General features: G+C 49.8%; 1 long non-coding RNA gene across 3 annotated transcripts; it reads right to left on the reverse strand.

The window, feature by feature from the left end:
- Positions 1–290: 290 nt before the first annotated feature.
- Positions 291–22,230, reverse strand: LOC103167520. 3 transcript variants are annotated; one of them, XR_003758970.2, is made up of 5 exons: positions 22,093–22,230; positions 11,035–11,146; positions 10,698–10,801; positions 5,324–5,453; positions 869–907 (listed from the first exon to the last, which is right to left on the reverse strand). It is a non-coding gene; the product is annotated as an uncharacterized LOC103167520 (long non-coding RNA). The 3 variants fall into 3 exon arrangements; XR_003758972.2 differs by lacking the exons at positions 869–907; positions 5,324–5,453 and adding an exon at positions 291–591 and having other exon boundaries at positions 22,093–22,222; XR_003758973.2 differs by lacking the exon at positions 5,324–5,453 and having other exon boundaries at positions 22,093–22,223.
- Positions 22,231–22,705: the final 475 nt, after the last annotated feature.

The following is a 22,705-nucleotide window of genomic DNA, read 5'->3' on the forward strand; positions in this document are numbered from 1 at the left end:
AATGAGAGAGAGAGATGATTTTTCTACAAAAAAGTTCAGTCCCCGTCTCCCCGCTCCTCAAGAACCTCCAGTCTGTCAGAGGCAGGAGGCGGTCAGTCAGTCATTGGTGTTTATTGAGCGCTTACTGTTGTGCAGAGCACTGTATTAACCACCCTGGGAGAGGACAACACAAGAGACAGATACATTCCCACCCTCCACCCATTATTCATTCCTATTAATGTCTAGCTCCCTCCTCTTACAGACTGTTAGCTCTCTATGGGCAGGGAACCGGTCTGCTAATTCTGTGGGATCGGACTCTCCCGAGAGCTTAGTACGGGGCTCCGCCCGTAGTTAGTGCTGGATAAATACCGGGGATCGAACGATGAAGACGGGAGGGCCGGCCACACCCTGGCCGACGGGATGGACGCTGAGAGCGGAGGCCACCCGGAGTCGCTCCGGAGGAAGGCCTGGCCCTCTGTCGGTGGCCTCTGGCGGGGAGGGAGGGAAGGGGGTGGTGGGCGGCCACCTTTCCGTGGCTCGGCGGCTTCTGCGGGGATGGTGATGGCGGGTGTCTGGTCATCCTGGGACTGCTCACCTGGGGGCATCTCGGAGCTGAAAGACATAGGGATCTGAGCTGGACGATCCACGGCAAAGGACTCAGTCGATCAAATTTTCATTCGATCAATTAATCGATCATCTTAACTGAGTGCTTCCCGAGTGCAGAGCACTATGCTGAGGGCTTGGGAGAGTACAATACAATAGAGTTACTACTATTACTCCTCCTCCTCCTCCTCCTCCTCCTCCTCCTCCTCCTCCTCACAGTAGTAATAATAATGGCATTTATTAAGCGCTTACTATGTGTCAATCCAGGTTCCAAGTGCTATGGCAGGTACAAGTTAATCAGGTCTGACACAATGGGGCGTGCCATCTAAGTAAGAGAGAGAATAGGTGTTTAATCCCCATTTTACAGTTGAGGAAACTGAAGCACAGAGAAGTGAATCGTCTTGGCCAAGCTACTCCAGCAAGCAACCGGCCAAGCTGGGACGAGAACCCAGATCCTCTGACTTCCAGGCCCGTGCTCTGCCCACTGGGGCAATGACGGTTGAAGTTGGTAGCTTGGCAGCTCCACTCAGGTTCAACTGGTCCTGCAGTTGTCCCCCCTTTCTTTGTCTCTGACCTTCCTCTCTGAGTGGTTTCAGCCCCAGACCTGCTGGATCACCTCACATCACTTCAATAGCCAGAATTGTCTTGAGTCAATCAAGTGGAGTAACTCACATCACTTAAAGACTGGATTGACTCAAGACAACTTAATTGCAAAGACCAAAGGACTCTCTCTTGTGCTCATCAAGACCCCTGGCCCTGCTTATCAGTATTATCAGATCAGCTAGAACAAAGCAGATGGGGGGTTGGATGGAAAACGCCTGGGGGTTGACTCCTTTCTCTTCTAAAGGATTTCCCTGGTACTGTATTCTTCTGATAATCTTAAACGTTGTACCAAAGGTCTATAGAGAAACTCTGTATTGCTTGGAGTTGCGCAGGCCTTGATGGACAGAGATAATTTTGCCACTAAACCAGAGACTCACTACTAATACTCATAGAAATCAACTGGTCTCTGACCTAGCCTCTAAACACAATGCACAATGCACAGTTCACGAAGTTTTTGGACCCCTGCCCTCAAGGTAGCTAAAAATCTACCAGAAATGAAAGACCAGAGCTTTCCTCTCCTAATAATAACCATGACCATGGTAATAACGGTGGCATCCGTAAGGCGTTCACTCTGTGCCAAGCACTATACTAGCCACTGGGACAATCACGAGCTAACCCGATCAGACACCGTCTGCCCCAGAAGGAGATCCCGGTCTGAGGAAGAGGGAGAACAGGTCCCGAACGCCTGTTTTCAGCAGGGGAAAGAGAAGCCGAGGGAAGGGAAATGACTCATCCGGGGCCCCGTAGAGCTCGACTCCCCATGTTGCAGATGAGGGAACGGAGGCACAGAGAAGTTCGGTGACTTGCCCAGGGTCACACAGCAGGCACTTAAGTGCTTACTGCATGCAGAGCACTGTACTAAGCAGAGGAAAGAGGCCACTCTCCCTGCCCAAAATGAGCTTACCATCCAGAGGGGGAGACGGACCTTAATTTAAATCCCTAATTGTACATTCATTCACTCAATTAATTCAATCCTACTTACTGAGCTCTTACTTTGTGCACAACACTGGACTAACCACTTGGGAGGGGACAAGACAACAATTCTCTGGACCGTAAGGTCATTGTGAGCAGGGAATGTCAGTATTCATTGTTGAATTGGACTCTCCCAAGTGCTTAGTACAGTACTCTCTGCACACAGTAAGTGTTTGATAAATATCACTGACTGAATCAATAATAAACGGCTGCATTCCCTGCCCAAGAGAAGCTAGAGCGGTCTAGAAGGGGGGAGACAGATGGCAAAAACAAATAAATAAATGAAATATTTGGACACAAGTGCTATGGTGCTGGGAGGGGAGGAATATGGGGGCCGGTGGGGGGGGTTGGGGGTGGGGGGCTGAAGGGGAAGGTCAGATACCCCACGAATGGTGGATAGAACAGGACAGAAGTTGTTGACCAAACTATAGCCAGGCAATGTTCCCCCCATTTATTTAGGGAATAAAAAGGAGAATGATATTTGTCTTTTACTAGGTCTTTCCCTGTCATGAACAAGAACCAAGAAAGGTTGGCGCGCATTTCAGGGGACATCAGATCTTCAAGGGCAGGGGGAGTGTCTCCTGCCTATGGGACTGTCCCAGGCATCTCCTATGGTGCTGTGCACGAAGGAGGCTTCCCTGACTAAGCCCCCTTCTCCTCTTCTCCCACTCTCTTCTCCGTCGCCCTGACTTGCTCCCTTCTTTCATCGCCACCCCCACCCCCCCAAATCCCACACCATTTAACTCCAGGTCTGTCATTTATTGATTGCTATTAGTGTCTTTCTTCCCATCTAGAGGGTCAGCTCACTGTGGGCAAGGACTATGTCTGTCTATTTGTAGATTGTACTCATCCAAGCATTTAGGACAGGGCTCTGCACTCAGCAAGCGCTCAAGAAATACGATTTAATGAATGATAGGAATAATAATTATGGTATTTGTTAAGCGCTGACTGAAAGCAGACAAGCATGAAATGTGACTGAATGAAAGTTCAGAGAGAATGAAAAAATCAAATCCTTGTAGACAGGCAGGGTGGTCCAGTGGCTAGAGCATGGGCCTGGGAGTCAAAAGGACCCTGCTCTGCCACTTGCCTGCTAGGTGACACTAGACAAACCGCTTCACTTCTCTGCACCTCAGTTGGACTGTGGAAATAGACTGTGTCCAATCTGATTAGCTTGTATCGCTCCCAAACTGACACACTACCTGGCACATAGTAAGGACTTTACAAATACCAATTTTAAAAAAAGAAGTACTGGGATTGGCTCCCCTTTATTCACCCCTCCCTCAGCCCCATAGTACTTACATGTGTATCTAGAATATATTGATTTCTAATCATGTCTGTCTCCCTCTTGATTGTAAGATCACTGTGGGCAGGGAATGTGTCTAGGTGTTATAGTGTACTCTCCCAAGAGCTTAGTATAGTGCTCTGCACCCAGTAAGCGCTCATTCTACAGGGGGGAGACAGACATTCATATAATACATGCCAGGGATGGACATTAGTGCCCTGGGGCTGGGAAGAGGAATGAAAAAAGGGAGCGAGTCAGGGCGAAGTGGAAGGGAGTGGGAGAAGAGGAAAGGAGGGCTTAATCGGAAAAGGCCTCCCAAGTGCTTAATACAGTGCTCTGCACACAGTAAGCGCTCAATATATTCGACCGACAGTCCAACCTGAGTAACGAATGGTGGTCGGACTGATCGATGACGTGGTTAGAGACGGGAAATATCAAGAGCCTCAGATGACATTGAACACCCACTCCCTCCCTCCAGTATATCCCCTAGGTTCCCCGGGGGGGGGCCGGGGGGGCGGGGTTTCTTCCAAACAGATTGGCACACTGGGTCCAAGTCATGGATTTGACCGTCCTGGGCCCTGAGCCAGGCCAAGTTACCCAAGAGGCCCGAGTGGAGGTGAGCTGAGCCAAGCTATTCATTCGTCCATTCATTCGATCGTATGTATCGAGCGCTTATTCTGTGCAAAGTACTGTGCTAAGCGCTTGGGAGAGCACAGGAGAACAATAAGCAGATACATTCCCCATCCACAACGAGCTAGGGTGCTGGGCGCTTGAGCCCCATTTGACTTGGCCTTTGGTGTCGTCTTCCCAAAGGCCATGGAGAAGCCGCCTAGCCTGGTGACTGGAGCCTGGGGCCCTGACAGTCAGAGGACCTGGATTCTCATCTCAGCTCTGCCACCTGTCTGCTGTGGGACCTAGGGCAAGTCACTTTACTTCTCCGGCCCTCAGTTGCCTCTTCTGTAAAATGGGCATGAGGACTGTAAGCCCCATGGACGGCAGGGACTGTGCCCACCTTGATTAACTTGTAGCTACTGCAGGGCTTTGAAAGTGCTTGACACAGAGTAAGCATCTAATGAAAGTCTTTTAAAAGAAAAATAAAAAGAGGGAAGGAGGGAGGGAGCCAGGCTGAAGAGTCAGTCAGTCAATAATATTTACTGAGTGTTTACTGTGTGCAGAGCACTGGGTGAAAAGCTTAGGAGAGGGCAATAGAACAATAAACGGACACATTCCCCGCCCACAACGAGCTTACGGTCTTGAGGGGGAGACGGATAGTAATAGAAATCAATCAGTGGACATAGTGCCGGGGGGCTGAGCCGGGGGGATGAATAGAAGGAGCAACTCAGGGCTACACAGGAGGGAGTGGGAGAAGAGGAAAGGAGGGCTTATTGGGGGAAGGCCTCCCAAGCGCTCAGTACAGGGTTCTGCGCAAGGTAAACACTGAATAAATGCAACTGACAGACTGACTGCCCTACCTGATTAGCCTGTAGCCAGACTGAAGAGGAACTGAGCTCCATGCCTAGTCTGGCCAACTACCCTGGGGCTAGAGGGAGGAAAGGGGAATACTCTACCAGCAGCAGCAGAGGAGGTCTCGGGGCTATTGCCCGGGCCTGGGAGTCAGAAGGACCTGAGTTCTAATTCCAGTTTTGTCCCTGCTCTGCTGGGTGACCTTGGAGAAGTCACTTCCCTTCTCTGGGCCCCAGTCATCTCCTCTGTAAAATGGAGATCAATCAGAAATTAATGCCCATTTATAATTTAACCCCCACGATGATTTTGCTGGGGTGATTCGGGGGTTGATTTGGGTTGGGGTGATGTAGGTGTATCATAAAATCTCTGAACAATAAGTCAAGACTTACAAGTCTACCCATAAAATCCCCAGCAAGATACCCGATAGTCGGCCCCGTGGAAGGAATGCAGGGCTGGGAGTCAGGGCTTCGGGGTTTTCATTCCAGCTCCACTCGTCCGCTGGGTGACCGGGGGCAAGTCACTTCACCGCTCTGTGCTTCAGTACCCTCATCTGTAAAATGGGGATTAAGATCGAGACACCCACGTTGGACAGGACTGGATGAGCTTGGACCTACCCGGGCCCTTAGAACTGTGCTCAACACATAGTAAGTGCTTAACAAATCCCATCCTCATCACCTCACTTAGCAGGACCTCTGTTCCCTCATCTGTAAAATGGGATACAATACCTGTTTTCTCTCTTACTTAGCCAGTGGGACAAGCACGGCATCCATTGGAACGTGAGGTCGGACACAGGCCCTGTCTGTGTGGGGCTCATGATGATGATGATAAAAGTTCAGCAAAGTCTATCCCCCCCACAGACATAGTCTGTGGCTCTAGGGACATAGTCAAAGTAGGCGGTAGGCACGGAATGTATCTGCTCGCTGCTATATTGGACTCTCCAAAGCACTTAGCACAGTGCTCTGCACACAGGAAGAACTTAATAAATATGACTGAATGCATGGGATCTGTTAAGCACTTCTTATGTGCCAGGCAGGCACTGTTCTAAGCACTGAGGTACATACAAGGGAATCAGGTTTGACACAGTCCATGTGCCCAACGGGGCTCACAGCCTTAATCCCCATTTTACAGATTAGATCACTGAGGCCCAGAGAAGTGACGGGACTGGACTAATATCCCCCATAGTCAGTCAAGCACATGGACTAGTCTCAGAATATTGGACTAAGCCCTTGGGAAGTGTACAGTAGAACCATCTAACAAACACCCGCCTCTGCCCACGGCAAGCTTACAGACATGAGGGGGAGACAGACATTAATATCAATAAATAAATGACAAACAAGGGGCAGAGCCAGGATCTCAAGCCAGGTCCCCCTGACACCCAAGCCTGTGCTCTCCCCACTAGGGAACAAACCAAGCAACAGAAAAAGTTCAAAATCCCTATTCTGACCGGCAAACCTCATTTCTCTCCCCGGCCTCACATTCCTCTCAGTTATGAAGCCAAAAATACTGAAGTTCTAAGACGAGGGAAATAGGACAATCCAAAAGCTGGTCTTTGACACCCCAGACTCTGAGCTCCTTATGGACAGGGAACGTGTCTACTAATTCTATTGTATTGGACTCCCCCAAGTGCTTAGGAGAGTGCTCTGCTTCTAGTAAGTGTTCCATAAATACCTTGGATTGATTTTTAACCACCATGGGGAGGAATGGGTGTGGGCTAGTGGAAAGAGCAACCAGTCAGTTAGTCCTATTTATCGAGGGCTTTACCGTTTACTGAGGGTTTACCGTGTGCAGAGCACAAACCAGGGAGGAGTCAGAGGACTTGGCTACTCATCTCAGCTCCGCCACTGGTCCGCCTTGTAACCTGGGGCGGATCGCTTCACTTCTCTGTCCCTCGGTTCCCTCATCTGCAAAATGGGGGAACCTAGACAAAGAGAAATCAAGTGACTGGCCCAAGTCCACGCAACAGAAAAGTGGAAGAGCTGGGATTTGAACTCATGACCTTCTGGCTCCCAGGCCTGTGCTCTCTCCACTACATCCAGCCAAACTCCCATCCTGTCAGGATAGGAGAAATGCTTGGATCTGTAGGGTAGCAGTTTGGATGGAGAGGAAAGGGTGAATTTTAGAAACATGAAGATCAAACCTCCAGGATTTGGTAATAGGTTAACTTTGCAGGTTGAATGAAGGATGAGCCGAGGATAATGTCAAAGTTACAGGCTGGTGGCGTGGACTACCATGATGGGAAAGAATTCGGAAGAAGAGTGTTTAGGTGGAGATAAGGAGCATGTGGGTGGGAATACGAGGAGGTCTATTTTGAACGTGTTAAATCTGTGTCGGCCGGACATCCGAGTAGAGAGGTCATTCATTTGATCATTCTACTGTACTTATTGAGCCCTTAGCGAGTGCACAACACTCTACTAAGTGCTTGGGAGACTGCAGTACAAGAACCAACGGACATATTCCCTGCTCAGGGTCTAGAGGACGAGCTTGCGGGAAGGCAGGAGGAAATGCCAGGCAACTTGGCCTACTGGATAGAGCACTGGCCCGGGAGTCAGCAGGACATCAATTGTAATCCCAGCTCTGCCACTCATCTGCTGTGTGACCTTGGGCAAGGCGCTTCACTTGTCTGGGACTCAGTGACCTCAGCTGTAAAATAGGGATTAAGACTAGGAGCCCCAGTGGGACAGGGAATGTGCCCAACCCGACTAGCCTGTTTCTACCCCATTGCTTAGTCGCAGTGCCTGGCACTTAAAAAATACCATTAAGAAAAAATGACAGAGAGAGGCCCAGGCTGGAGAGGTAGATTTGGGAGTCATCTACATGGAGATGGCAGTTCAAGCCTGGCTTAGTGACTCAAACACGGGCCTGGGAGCCTAAAGGACGTGAGTTCTAATCCTGGCTCTGCCACATGTCTGCTGCTTGGCTTATAATGAGAAGAATCACAAAAATGGTATTTGGGAAACACTTACTATGCCCCAAGCACTGTACTAAGCACTGGGGTGGATACGAGAAAATCCAGTTGGACACAGTCCACGTCCCACAAGGGACTCACATTCTTCATCCCCATTTTACAGTTGAGGTCACTGAGGCACAGAGAAGTGAAGTAGCTTGCCCAAGGCCACCCAGCCCCCAGGTGATGGAGCCGGGACTAGAACCCATGAACCTCTGACTCCCAGGCCCGTGCTCGAGCCGCTACGCCGTGCGACTTCACTGCTGTGTCTCAGTGACCTCTTTTATAAAATGGGGATTAAGAGAATGAGCCCCACACGAGACAGGGACGGTGCCCAACTTAGTTAACCTGAATCAACCCCAGCACTTACAATAGTGCTTGGCACATATTAGGCACTTAACAAATACCATAATCATTATCCAGGCTCCCTTGAGTTCTCGCCTGGGAATTCTTTCCCAGTGCTTGGCACAGTGCTCTCTCTGCCCACGGGAGACAGAGACACTTAATAGTCCTCCTCCTCCCCCAACCCTACCCCTCCTCTTCTTTCTTCTCCCCCTTCTCCCCCTCCTCTTCTTTCTTCTCCCCCTTCTCCTCCTCCCAATCTCCCTGCTTCTCCTCCTCGTCCTCCTCTTCCATGCCCACTGAAAAGATGCCTTCTGGAAGGACCAAGGAAGGAGTGTAGATGGCACCGTGCAAGGCGCCAACACTGCCTATCATCAACTCCTGCACGGGTTCTCAGGTTCAAAGTCGCAGGGCCGAGGGTCACCCGCCAGCTTCAACAGGAGACTTTGTCTTCGTAACTTTCGCCTCGTCTATTCGTCTCTCCCACCCACTGAGCTAAGTTTCTTGAGCGGAAGTGGGAGAAATCGCCTTGTACTTCTCTTGTAATAACAACTGTCGTTATTAATAACTGGGGTATTTGTTCAGTGCTTACTCTGTGCCAAGGACTGGGAAGCAGCATGGCCTCATGGATAGAGCACAGCCCTGAGAGGGAGAAGGACCTGGGTTCTAATTCCAGCTTTGCCTCCTGTCTGCTGGGTGAATCTGGGTGACTCACTTCACTTTTCTTTCCTGAACTTCATTTGGAAGGTGGAGACGAAGACTGTGAGCCCCATGTGGGACACGGATTGTGCCCAACCTGATTAGCTTGTAACCACCCCAGTGCTTAGAAAAGTGCCTGATAGATAGTGAGCGCTTAACAAATACCATCTCTCCCAGCCACTAAGATAACAGTTTAGAGGGTAAATGGGGGAAACAGTCCTCTACTTCTCTGGTAGAAATTAGAATAATCATAATACTTGCAATAATGAATACTTGTGGTATTTGTGAAGCACGTACTATGCAGCAAGTACTGAGAAGCAGTGTGGCCAAGTGGAAAGAGCATGGGCCCGGGAGTCCCAAAGACCTGGATTTTAATCCCAGTTCTGCCGCTGGTCTGCTGTGTGACCCGGGGCAAGCCGCTTCACTTCTCTGGGCCTCAGTTCTCTCATCTGGAAAATGGGGATTAAAACCGTGAGCCCCACGTGGCACAGGGACTGTGTTCAACCCAATGAGCTTGTCTCAGGCACAGTTCTAAGTACTGGGCTAGAGACATAGGTAAGTGCTTTACAAATACCATTAAAATTTTTTTTAAAAAAGACATTTCTTTCCCAGGACACCAGCTGCTCATAGTAGCAGGAACAGGACACAGAAGGTCCTCTCCCGGGCTTTCCCCTCACTGTAGATGGCACCGCCGTGCTTCTCGTCACCCAAGCCCGTAACCTTGGTGTTATCCTTGACTGCACTCTCTCATTCAATCCACTCAGTCGATCCACTATCAAATCCTGTCGGTCCCACCTTCCCACCATTGCTAAAATCTGCCCTCTCCCCTCCATCCAAACTGCTACCACGTTAATCCAATCACTCATCCTATCCCTCCTAGATTACTGCATCCGCCTCCTCGCTGACCTCCCAACCTCCTGCCTCTCCCGACTCCAGTCCACACTTCACTCTGCTGCCTGGATCATCTTCCTACAGAAACCATCGGGACATGTCAACCCCCTCCTTCAAAATCTCTAATGACTGCCTATCCAGCGCCATATCCAACAAAAACTCCTCATCATTGGTGTTTAAGCACTCCCATTACCTGGCCCCCTCCTACCTAACCTAGCTTCTCTCCTGCAACTCAGCCCACACACTTCCCTTCTCGGGTGCTAACCTTCTCACTGTGCCTCCATCTCGCCTGTTTCTCCAATGACCCCTGGCTCACCTCCTACCTCTGACCTGGAACGCCCTCCCTCCTGAAATCCACCAGACAATGACTCCCCTCCTTCAAAGCCTTACTGAAGGCACATCTCCTCCTAAAGGCCTTCCCTGACTAGGCCCCATGCTTCCTCATCTCCCACTCCCTTCTGCGTCTCCCTGACTTGCTCCCTTTGCTCTTGCCCCCTCTCCAAGCCCCAGAGTACTTATGTCTAGTTCTGTAATTTCATTTATGTGTATTGATGTCTCTTCATCTGTATGGATGGCTGACTCCCTGCTCCCTCCTCCCCCAGTACAGTGAGCTTCTTGCGAGCAGCGACTGACATTCCTTATTATTGTACGGTACTTTCCCACATGTTTCGTACAGTGCTCTGCACAAAGTGCTTCATAAATATGGCTGAATGAACAAATGAATCAAAGTCAAGGCCCTGAGCCACTAACGAGAGGCCGGGTGGGTTTCGAGCACCCTTCTGGGCCGGTCCGTGACCGGCTCGACTGCCGAGACGGAGGTCCCTGGGTTGGCAGGACGGGGGCCGGATTCCCCAACTCCCCTGCGGGGGGAACTCCAGTATCTGAAGCCCCTCCCTCCCTCCCGGGGCCTTGGCTTACCCCGGCACTTCCTTGATGGTGTGGGACACACATATCAGGACAGGGAGGAAATGATGTTCTCTCTTCTTCTCTCCATGTCGGTCCAAAGTTATTTAAGTTCTTTTCTAAAAAGATAAAAACATACAAAAGAGGGTTCAGTTGAAGGCTGGAAACGAGAAGACAGAACCAACCCCACACCGAGGAACCGACGTCTTCTTTTCCCTCCTCGTACTTCCCCGCTCCAACCTGACCCTCCTTGATGATTTGGATCAAATCGATCCCTCCCTAGATTAACACAGGCCCAGCGAATGACCCGAAACAGGCATCCATGCGGCACATAAAAACACAGATCGTTCACCCCCAGATCAGTGCTGGATCCCAGGAATAAATAGCCCTTTGGAGTCCAGAAGGATCGTTCCTCCTCATTACTCTTTCATGGCCTTTCTTCCCAAGACCCGGTTGGTGATTTTCTGTGGAAAGAAAGAAGAGAGATGAATCCTGCTTGGCTGAGATTAAGCCCATGGACTCATGCCAACTCTTCTCTCCCATCCGCCTGCCTCCCTGTGCTCCAGTCTATATTTCACTCTGCTGCCCCTGATTATCTTTCTACAGAAACGCTCTGGACATGTCACACCCCCCACCCCCACCCCCCTTCAAAAATCCCCAGCGGTTGTCTATCAACCTTAGCATCAAGCAAAAACTCTTCACTCTTGGCTTCAAAGCTCTCCATCCCCTCGACCCCTCCTACCTCACCTCCCTTCTCTCCTTCTACAGCCACGCCCGCACACTCTGCTCCTCTGCCACTAACCTCCTCACTGGGCCTCGTTCTCGCCTGTCCCACCTTTGACCCCTGGCCCACATCCTACCTCTGGCCCGGAGGGCATGCCCTCCCTCCTCACATCTGCCAAACTAGCTCTCTTCCCCTCTTCAAAGCCCTACTGAGAGCTCACCTCCTCCAGTAGGCCTTCCCAGACTGAGCCCCTCTCTTTTTCCTCTGCTCCTCCTCCCCTTCCCATGGCCTCTACTCCCTCCCTGGGCTCTACCCCCTTCCCTGCCCCACAGCACTTGTGTATTTTCGTACATATTTATGATTCTATATATTTTATTAATGATGTGTATAGATCTATCATTCTACTGATCTATTTTGATGCTACAGATGCCTGTCTACTTGTTTTGTTTTGTTGTCCGTCTCCCCCTTCTAGACTGTGAGCCCGTTGTTGGGTAAGGATTGTCTCTCTCTGTTGCCCAATTGTACTTTCCAAGTGCTTAGTACAGTGTTCTGCACACAGTAAGCGCTCAATAAATACGATGGAATGAAAGACTGAATGAATGAAAGTAGGAGAGAGAACAGGAGGGAGGTATTTGATCCCCTTTTTACAGTAGAGGAAACTGAAGCCCAGAGAAGTGAAGCGTCTTGGCCGAGGTGCACCGGCAAGCAATTCGTACAAACGGGAGTAGAACCCAGATCCTCCGGATCCCAGGCCCGTGCTCTTTCCACTAGGGCACGATGCTTGACGTTGGTAGCGGGGAAGCACAAGGGTTAACTGGTCCTGCAGTTGTCTCCCTGTCTTTGTCTCTGACCTCCCTCTCTGAGCTGTTCCCATCTTAGGCCTGCTTGACCACTCTCTTCACTTCATTTACACTTGATTTACTCAGGACGATTCTGGCAATGACTCAAGTCACTTAAGGACTGGATTGACTCAAGACCACTTAGTTACAGAGAACAAATGACTCTCTTGTGCTAATCGAGACCCCCTGGCCCTGCTTATCAGTATTATCAGATCACCTAGAACAAAGCAGATGGAAAACGCCTGTGGGGCTCACTGCTTTCTATTCTAAAGGATTTCTCTTCTACTGTATTCTTCTGATACTCTATGAATGTTGTTCCAAGGGTATGTAGAGAAACTCTGTATTGCTTGGAGTTAAGCTAGCCTTGATGGACAGAGACAATTTTGCCACTTAACCAGCAGTCCCTGCTAGCACTCAGGGGAAATAAACTTGTCTCTGACATAGCCTCTAAACACAATGCACAGTTTGTGAAGTTTCTGGATCCCTGCCCTCACGGTAGCTTAAAATCAACTAGAAGTGATGGGCCTCAGTTTTCCTTTCCTAATAATAACAACAATGACCACGGTAATAACGGTGGTATCTGGTAAGCATTCACAGTGTGCCGAGCACTATACTAAGCACTGGGACAACCGCCAGATAACCAGATCAGACACTGACTGCCCAAGAAGGAGGTCCCGGTCCGAGGAAGAAGGAGAACGGGTATTGAGCCCCTGTTTTCAGAAGGGGAAAGAGAAGCTGAGGGAAGTGAAATCACTTGCCCAAGGTCTCCTAGCAGACACTTCAGTGCTTACTGCATGCAGAACAATGTACTAAGCAAGTGAAAGAGTACAGTACAAGAGTTGGTAGGCACACTCCCTGCCCCAGATGAGCTTACGGTCCAGAGGGGGAGATGGACATTAATATAAATCATTGCGGGGCATTCATTCATTCATTCACTCAATTAATTCAGTCGTACTTACTGAGCTCTTACTTACGGTGCACAGCGCCGTATTAAGCACTGGGGAGAGGACAATACAACAATTCTCTGGACTGTAAGGTCATGGTGAGCAGGGAATGTCACTATTTATGGTTGAACTGCATTTCCCCAATTGCTTAGTACAGTACTCTGCACTACAGTCCACACATTAAGTGTTCAATAAATACAACTGATTGAATCAATAATAAACAGCCATATTCCCTGCCCACAAGGAGCCAGAGCAGTCTACAGTGGGGGAGACAGATGGCAATACAAATAAAAAAATGAAATATTTGAACATAAGTGCTGTGGTGCTGGGAGGGGAGGAATGTGGGGGGCGGGGGCTGAGGGGGAAGGTCAAATACCCCACTAATGGTGGATAGAGCAGGACAGAAGTTGTTGACCAAACTATAGCCAGACAGTCTCCCCCATGCCCCCCCAGTTATTTAGGGAATAAAAAGGAGAATGATATTTGTCTTTAACTAGGTCTTTCCCTGTCATGAAAAAGAACCAAGAAAGGTTGGCGCGCATTTCAGGGGACATCAGATCTTCAAGGGCAGGGGGAGTATCTCCTGCCTATGGGACTGTCCCAGGCATCTCCTATGGTGCTCTGCACAAAGAAGCCTTCCCTAAGCCCCCCTCTCCTCTTCTCCCACTCTCTTCTCCGTCGCCCTGACTTGTTCCCTTCTTTCATCTCCACCCCCCACTCCGCCAAAATCCCACACCATTTAACTCCAGGTCTGTCATTTATTGATTGCTATTAGTGTCTTTCTCCCCCTCTAGAGGGTCAGCTCACTGAGGGCAAGGGATCTGTCTGTTTATTGTTAGACTGTACTCGTCCAAGCATTTAGGACAGGGCTCTGCACTCAGCAAGTGCTCAAGAAATATGATTTAATGAATGAATGAATTATAGGAATAATAATTATGGTATTTGTTAAGCGTTGGCTGAAAGCAGACAAGCATGAAATACGACTGAATGAAAGTTCAGAGAGAATAAAAAAATCAAATCCTTGTAGACAGGCAGGGTGGTCCAGTGGCTAGAGCTTGGGCCTAGGAGTCAGAGGACCCTGCTCTGCCACTTGCCTGCTAGGTGACACTAGACAAACCGCTTCACTTCTCTGCTAGGTGACACTAGACAAACCACTTCACTTCTCTGCACCTCAGGTGGACTTTGGACATGGAATGTGTCCAATCTGATTAGCTTGTATTGCTCCCAAACTGTCACACTACCTGGCCCACAATAAGGACTTAACAAATACCAATTTAAAAAAAAAGAACAACTGGGATTGGTTCCTCTTCATTTACCCCTCCCTCAGCCCCATAGCACTTACGTGTGTATCTAAAATATATTGATTTCTATTAATGTCTGTCTCCTCCTCTTGATTGTAAGATCACTGTGGACAGGGAATGTGTCTAGGTGTTACAGTGTACTCTCCCAAGAGCTTAGTACAGTGCTCTGCACCCAGTAAGCGCTCATTCTATGGGGGGATACAGACATTTTAATATAATACATGACAGATATGGACATAAGTGCCCTGGGGCTGGGAGGAAGGATGAATAAGGGGAGCAAGTCAGGGCGAAGCAGAAGGGAGTGGGAGAAGAGGAAAGGAGGGCCTAGTTGGGGAAGGCCTCCCAAGTGCTTAATACAGTGCTCTGCACACAGTAAGCGCTCACTACATAGGACTGACCGTCCAACCTGAGTAACGAATGGTGGTCGGACTGATCGACGACGTGGTTAGTGATGGGAAATATCAAGAGCCTCAGATGACATTGAACACCCACTCCCTCCCTCCAGTATCCCCTAGGTTTCCCGGGGGGGGGGGTTCTTCCAAACAGATTTGCACACTGGGTCATGGATTTGACCATCCTGGGCCCTGAGCCAGGCCAAGTTACCCAAGAGGCCCAAGTTGAGGTGAGCTGGGCCGAGCTATTCATTCGTCCATACATACGATCGTATGTATCGAGTGCTTATTCTGTGCAAAGTACTGTGCTAAGCGCTTGGGAGAGCACAGGAGAACAATAAGCAGATACATTCCCCACCCACAACAAGCTAGGGTGCTGGGTGCTTCAGTCCCATTTGACTTGGCCTTTGGTGACGTCTTCCCAAAGGCCGTGGAGAAGCCGCCTAGCCTGGTGACTGGAGCCTGGGGCCCTGTCAGTCAGAGGACCTGGATTCTCATCTCAGCTCTGTCACCTGTCTGCTGTGGGACCTAGGGCAAGTCATTTGACTTTTCTGGTCCTCAGTTGCCTCTTCTGTAAAATGGGCATGAGGACTGTAAGCCCCATGGACGGCAGGGACAGTGCCCGCCCTGATTAACTTATAGCTATTGGAGAGCTTAGAACAGTGCTTGACACAGAATCTAACGAATGTCATTTAAAAGGAAAAAAAAAAAAGGAGGGAGGGAGCCAGGCTGAAGAGAAGAGTCAGTCAATCCTATTTAGCGAGTGATTACTGTGTGCACAGCAGTGGGCCAAACGCTTGGGAGAGGGCAATAGAACAATAAAAGGACACATTCCCTGCCCACAATGAGCTTAAGGTCTAAAGGGGGAGATGGATAATAATAGAAATCAATCAATGGACATAAGTGCCGGGGGGCTGGGCTGGGGGGATGAATAAAGGGAGCAAGTCAGGGTGACACAGAAGGGAGTGGAAGAGGAGGAAAGGAGGACTTAGTCGGGGAAGGCCTCCCAAGCTCTTAGTACAGTGCTCTGCATCCGGTGAGCACTCAATAAATGCAACTGACTGACTGACCTAGCTGATTAGCTTGTAGCTAGTCCAAGGCTTAGAACAGTGCTTGACAAAAAGTAAGCACTTAAATGTCATTTCAAAGAAAAAGAAAATAGAGAAGAAGCCAGGCTGAAGAGGAACTGAGCTCTATGCCTAGTCTGGCCAACTTCCCTGGGCCGAGAGGGAGGAAGGGGAATACTTTACCAGGAGAAGCAGAGGAGGTCTCGGGGCTATTGTCCCGGCCTGGGAGTCAGAAGGACCTGAGTTCTAATTCCAGTTTTGTCTCTGCTCTGCTGGGTGACCTTGGAGAAGTCACTTCCCTTCTCTGGGTCCCAGTCATCTCCTCTGTAAAATGGAGATCAATCAGAAATTAATGCCCATTTATAATTTAACCTCCATGATGATTTTGCTGGGGTAATTTGGGGGTTGATTTGGGTTGAGGTGATCTAGGTGTATCATAAAATCTCTGAACGATAAGTCAAGACTTACAAGTCTACCCATAAAATCCCCAGCAAGATACCGGACAGTTGGCCCTGTGCAGAGCTGCGAGTCAGGGCTTCTGCGTTTTCATCCCGGCTCCACTCATCTGCTGGGTGACTGGGGGCAAGTCACGACACTGTTCTGAGCCTCAGTGCCCTCATCTCTACAGTGGGGATTAAGATCGAGACACCCATGTGGGAAAGGGAAGTACCAAACTCAATGAGCTTGGACCTACCCATGCCCTTAGAACTGTGCTTGATACATAGTCAGTGCTTGACAAATCCCATCCTCATCACCTCACTTAGCAGAGCCTTTGTTCCCTCAGCTGTAAAAAGGAATTCAGTACCTGTTTTCTCTCTTACTTAGCCAGTGGGACAAGTACTGTATCCATCTGATAGTGAGGTGGGACACAGGCCCTGTCTGTGTGGGGCTCATGATGATGATGATGATGATGATAACAGTTCAGTCAAGTCTGTTCCCCACAAGGGACGTAGTCTAAGTAGCAGGGTGGCAGGGAACGTATCTGCCCACTGCTATATTGGACTCTCCAAAGCACTTAGCACAGTGCTCTGCACACATGAAGAACTTAATAAATATGACTGAATGCATGGGATCTGTTAAGCACTTCCTATGTGCCAGGCAGGCACTGTTCTAAGCACTGAGGTACATACAAGGGAATCAGGTTTGACACAGTCCATGTGCCCCACGGGGCTCACAGTCTTAATCCCCGTTTTACAGATAAGGTCACTAAAGGCCCAGAGAAGTGAGGTGACTGGCCTAATATCCCCCACAGTCAGTCAATCACATTTCCTGAGCCCTTTCTAGGTGCAGACCATTGTACTAAGCCCTTGGAAAGAGTAGCGTAGAACAATATAACAGACACCATCTCTGCCCACCATGAGCTTACAGACATGAGGGGGAGACAGCTATTAATATAAATAAATACAATGCAGATGAGTGGCAGAGCCAGGATCAGAAGCCAGGGCCTCCTGACACCCGAGCCTGTGCTATTTCCACTAGGGAACAAACCAAGCAGCAGAAAAACCTCAAAATCCCAGCTCCGACCGGCAAACCTCACTCTTCTTCCCGGCCTCACATTCATCACTTTTAGGAAGCCCAAAATAGTGAAGTTTGAAGAAGCGGGAATTAGGAAAACCAAAAAGCTGGTCTTTTAGACTCCAGGCTGTTAGCTCCTTATGGGCAGGGAACGTATCCACTAATTCTATTGTATTGGACTCCCCCAAGTGCTTAGTACAGTGCTCTCCTCCTAGTAAGTGTTCACTAAATACCTTGGATTGATTTTTCACCACTAGGGGGAGGAATGGCTGTGGGCTAGTGGAAGGAGCAACCAGTCAATGGGTTCCATTTACTGCAGGCTTACCGTGTGCAGACCACAAACCAGGGAGTCAGAGGACTTGGGTTCTCGTCTGAGTCGCGCCATTCGTCTGCCGTGTGACCTAGGGCAAGTCACTTCACTTCTCGGCACCTCGGTTCCCTCATCTGCAAAATGGGGGAACCGAGGCAAAGAGAAATCAAGTGACTTGCCCAAGTCCACGCAGCAGAAAAGTGGCAGAGCTGGGATTAGCACCCATGACCATCTGACTCCCAGGCCCGGGCTCTATCCACTATATCCAGCCAAACTCCCATCCCATCAGGAGTGGAGAAGTGCTTGGATCTGTGGGGTAGCAGTTTGGATGGAGAGGACAGGGTGGATTTTAGAATCGTGAAGAGAAAACCTCCAAGATCTGGTGATAGGTTGAATAAGCAGGCCGAATGCCAGGTGAGCCAAGGATAATGCCAAGGTTACCAAATGAGGGATGAACTGAGCATAATGCCAAGGTTACAGGCTTGAGGGTGGGGGGAGGATGGTGGCGTGGTCTATAACGACGGGAAAGAATTTGGAAGAGGAGTGTTTGGGTGGAGATAGGAGCATGTGGGTGGGAATACGAGGAGTTCTATTTGGGACCTGTTAAATTTGAGGTGTCGGCGGGACATCCGAGTAGAGATGTCATTCCTTCGATCATTCGATGGTATTTATTGAGCCCTTACTGTGTGCAAAGCACTGCACCAAGCGCTTGGGAGGCTACAATACGAGAACAAATGGACACATTCCCTGTTCAGGGTCTAGAGGACGAGCTCGCGGGAAGGCAGAAGGAAATGCAAGGCAACTTGGCCTACTGGCTAGAGCACAGGCCTGGGAGTCAGCAGGACATCAGTTGTAATCCCAGCTCTGCCACTCGTCTGCTGTGTGACCTTGGGCAAGGCGCTTCACTTCTCTGGGACTCTGTGACCTCAGCTGTAAAATACGGATTAAGACTAGGAGCTTCAGTGGGACAGGGAATGTGCCCAACCCGACTAGCCTGTTTCTACCACAGTGCTTAGGTCAGTGTCTGGCACATAGTAAGCACTTAGAAAATGCCATGAAGAAAAAAGGAAACAGAGGCCCAGGCTGGAGAGGTAGATTTGGAAATCATCCACATCGAGATGGCAGTTAAAGCCTGGCTGAGTGGATCGTCCACGGGCCTGGCAGTCTGAAGAACCTGGGTTCTAATCTGGACTCTGCCACATGTCTCCTGCTTGGGTTATAATGAGAAGAATCACAATAATGGTATTTGGGAAACACTTACTGTGAGCTAGGTACTGTACTAAGCACTGAAGTGGATACGAGAAAATCCGGTTGGACACAGTCCACGTCCCACACAGGGCTCACATTCTTCATCCCCATTTTACAGATCAGGTCACTGAGGCACAGAGAAGTGAGGTGACTTGTCCAAGGCCACACAGCCCACAGGTGGTGGAGCCGGGATTAAAACGCATGACCTTCTGACTCGCAGGCCCGTACTCTAGCCACTAGACCGTGTCACTTAACTTCTGTGCCTCAGTGAGCTCATCTATAAAACGGGGATTAAGAGAATGAGCCCCACATGAGACAGAGACTGTGCCCAACCTGATTAACTTGAATCAACCCCAGCACTCACAGTAGTGCTCGGCATATAATAATAATAATACTATTGTTGGTATTTGTTAAGCGTTTACTATGTGCAGAGCGCTGTTCTAAGAGCTGGGGTAGATACAGGGTAATCAGGTTGTCCCACGTGAGGCTCACAGTCTTAATCCCCATTTGACAGATGAGGCAACAGAGGCACAGAGAAGTTAAGTGACTTGCCCACAGTCAAACTGCTGCCGAGTGGCAGAGCTGGGATTCGAACCCATGACTTCTAACTCCCAAACCCGTGCTCTTTCCACTGAGCTACGCTGTTTCTCTGCATATCAGGCACTTAACAAGTACCATAATTATTATTAAGGTTTACTTCAGTTCTCGCCTGGGAATTCTTTCCCAGGGCTTGGCACGGTATTCTCTCTGCACAGGGGAGACGGTGATGCGTAGTAGTCCTCCTCCTCCTCGTCCCTCCCCGACCCTACTCCTCTTACTTCCTCTTTCTTCTCCCCCTTCTCCTCCTCCTCCTCTTCCATGCCCCAGGGTGAAGATGCCTCCTGGAAGGACCATGGGAGCGAAGATGGCACCGTGCAAGGCCATCTTCGCTCTCTCTATCATGGACTCCTGCACTGGTTCTTAGGTTCAAAGTCGCAGGGCCGAGGGTCACCCGCCAGCTTCAACAGGAGACTTTGTCTTCGTAACTTTCGCCTCGTCTATTTGTCTCTCCCACCCACTAAGCTAAGTTTTTCGAGCGGAAGTGGGAGAAACCGCCCTGTACTTCTCTTGTTATAACAACTGTCATTATTAATAACTGGGGTATTTGTTCCGTGCTTACTCTGTGCCAAGGACTGAGAAGCAGCATGGCCTTGTGGATAGAGCACAGGCCTGGGAGGCAGAAGGGCCTGGTTCCAATTCCAGCTTTGCCTCCTGTCTTCTGGGTGACTCTGGGCGACTCACTTCACCTCTCTTTACTTAACTTCATTTGGAAGATGGAGATGAAGACTGTGAGCCCCATGTGGGACGGGGATTGTGCCCAACCTGATTAGCTTGTATCAACCCCAGTGATTAGAAGAGGGCCTGATACGTAGTGAGCGCTTAACAAATACCATCTCTCCCATCCACTAAAATCACTTTTTGGAGGGTAAATGGGGGAAACAGTCCTCTACTTCTCTGGTAGGAATTAGAATAGTCATAATTCTTGGAATAATGAATACTTGTGGTACTTGTTAAGCACATACAATGCACCAAGCACTGAGAGGCAGCGTGGCCTAGTGGAAAGAGCATGGGCCCGGGAGTCCCAGTGACCTGGATTCTAATCCCGGTTCTGCCGCTTGTCTGCCGTGTGACCGAGGGCAAGCCACTTCACTTCTCTGGGCCTCGGTTCCCTCGTCTGGGAAATGGGGATTAAAACCGTGAGCCCCACGAGGGACAGGGACTGTGCCCAACCCAATTAGCTTGTCTCTAGCCCAGTACTTAGAACTGGGCCCGAGACTTAGATAAGGGCTTTACAAATACCATTCAAAAAATATTTTAAAAGATATTTCTCTCCCGGGACTCTAGCTGCTCATAGTAGCGGGAAACAGAAGGTCCTCTCCCAGAATTTCCCCTCACTGTAGACGGCACCACCGTCCTTCCCATCTCCCAGGCCCATAGCCTTGGTGTTATCCTTGACTCCGCTCTCTCATTCAACCCACATATTCAATCTGTCACCAAATCCTGTCGGTTCCACCTTCACAACATCGCAAAAATCTGCCCTTTCCTCTTCCTCCAAACTGGTACCACGTTAATCCCATCACTCATCCTCTCCCGCCTAGATTACTGCATCCGTCTCCTTGCTGACCTCCCAACCTCCTGCCTCTCCCAACTCCAGTCCACACTTCACTCACCACTGCCCGGATCACCTTTCTACAGAAACCATCGGGACATGTCAAACCCCTCAAACCCCTCAGGTCAAAAATCTCTAATGACTGCCTATCCATTGCCATATCAAACAAAATCTCCACACCGTGGGTGTTAAAGCACTCCATCACCCGGCCCCCTCCTACCTCACCTCGCTTCTCTCCTACAACTCAGCCCACACACTTCCCTTCTCGGATGCTAACCTTCTCACTGTGCCTCCATCTCGCCTGTCTCGCCAACGACCCCTGGCCCATGTCCTACCTCTGGCCTGAAATGTCCTCCCTCCTCAAATCCACCAGACAATGACTCTCCCCTCCTTCAAAGCCTTATTGAAGGCACATCTCCTCCAAGAGACCTCCCAGACTAAGCCCCACTCTTCCTCATCTCCCACTCCCTTCTGCGTCACCCTGACTTGCTCCCTTTGCTCTTTCCCCCTCTCCAAGCCTCACAGCCCTTATGTCTAGTTCTGTAATTTTATTTATTTCTATTGATGTCTGTTCATTTGTATAGATGGCTGCCTCCCCCATCCCCACCCCCTTCTCCCCCAAGACTGTGAGCTCCTTGTGACTGTCACTCTTTATTGTTGTACTGTACTTACCCAAGCACTTAGTACAATGCTCTGCACAAAGTAAGGGCTAAATAAATACGACTGAAGGAATGAATGAATAAAAGCAAAGGCCCCGAGCCTCTACCGAGAGGCCGGATGGGTTTCGAGCACCCTCTTGGGCCGGTCCGTGTCCGGCTCGGCTGCCCAGACTGAGGTCCCTGGGTCGGCAGGACGACGCCAGATTCTTCACCCCCTCTGAGGGGACCCCTTATCTGAAGCTCCCCCGGGGCTTAGGCTTACTCTGGCACTTTCTCGGTGGTGTGGGGCACGCATCTCAGGACGGGGAGGAAATGATGGTCTCGCTTCTTGTCTCCATGTCAGTCAAAAGTTAATTTCTTTTCTAGAAGTCTAAAAACATACCAAAGAGGGTTCAGTTTAACGCTGGAAATGAGAAGACAGAACCAACCCGACCCAAAGGAAACCATGTCTTCCTTTCCCTCCTCGTACTTCCCCTCTCCAACCTGACCCTCCTTGATGATTTGGATCAAATCGATCCCTGCCTAGGACACAGTCCTAGTTGTGGCTCACAGTCTTCGACCCCATTTGAGAGATGAAGGAACTGAGGCACAGAGAAGTTAAGAGACTCGTCCGAGGTCACCCGGCAGACAAACTGTGGAGTGGGGATGAGAACCCAAGTGCTTCTGACTTCCGAGCCCGGGCTCCATCTACTAGGCCCCGCCGCTTCCCTTCCCCACTGCTACACAGGCCGACTCCTTCCCAAGTCCCTTCTTGGCTTTGTCTGCCACAGCTGCCAGGGCATGGGGAAGGGTTTCTTCCTTCTTTAGGGTGGCAGGAGGCTCACTGCTAAGCCCAGGGGAAGGGGCTGCTGAAGCAAAGTTCTTGAGGCAGACAT

Source organism: Ornithorhynchus anatinus, chromosome 4, assembly GCF_004115215.2.
Source record: "Ornithorhynchus anatinus isolate Pmale09 chromosome 4, mOrnAna1.pri.v4, whole genome shotgun sequence".
Classification (NCBI taxonomy): domain Eukaryota; kingdom Metazoa; phylum Chordata; class Mammalia; order Monotremata; family Ornithorhynchidae; genus Ornithorhynchus; species Ornithorhynchus anatinus.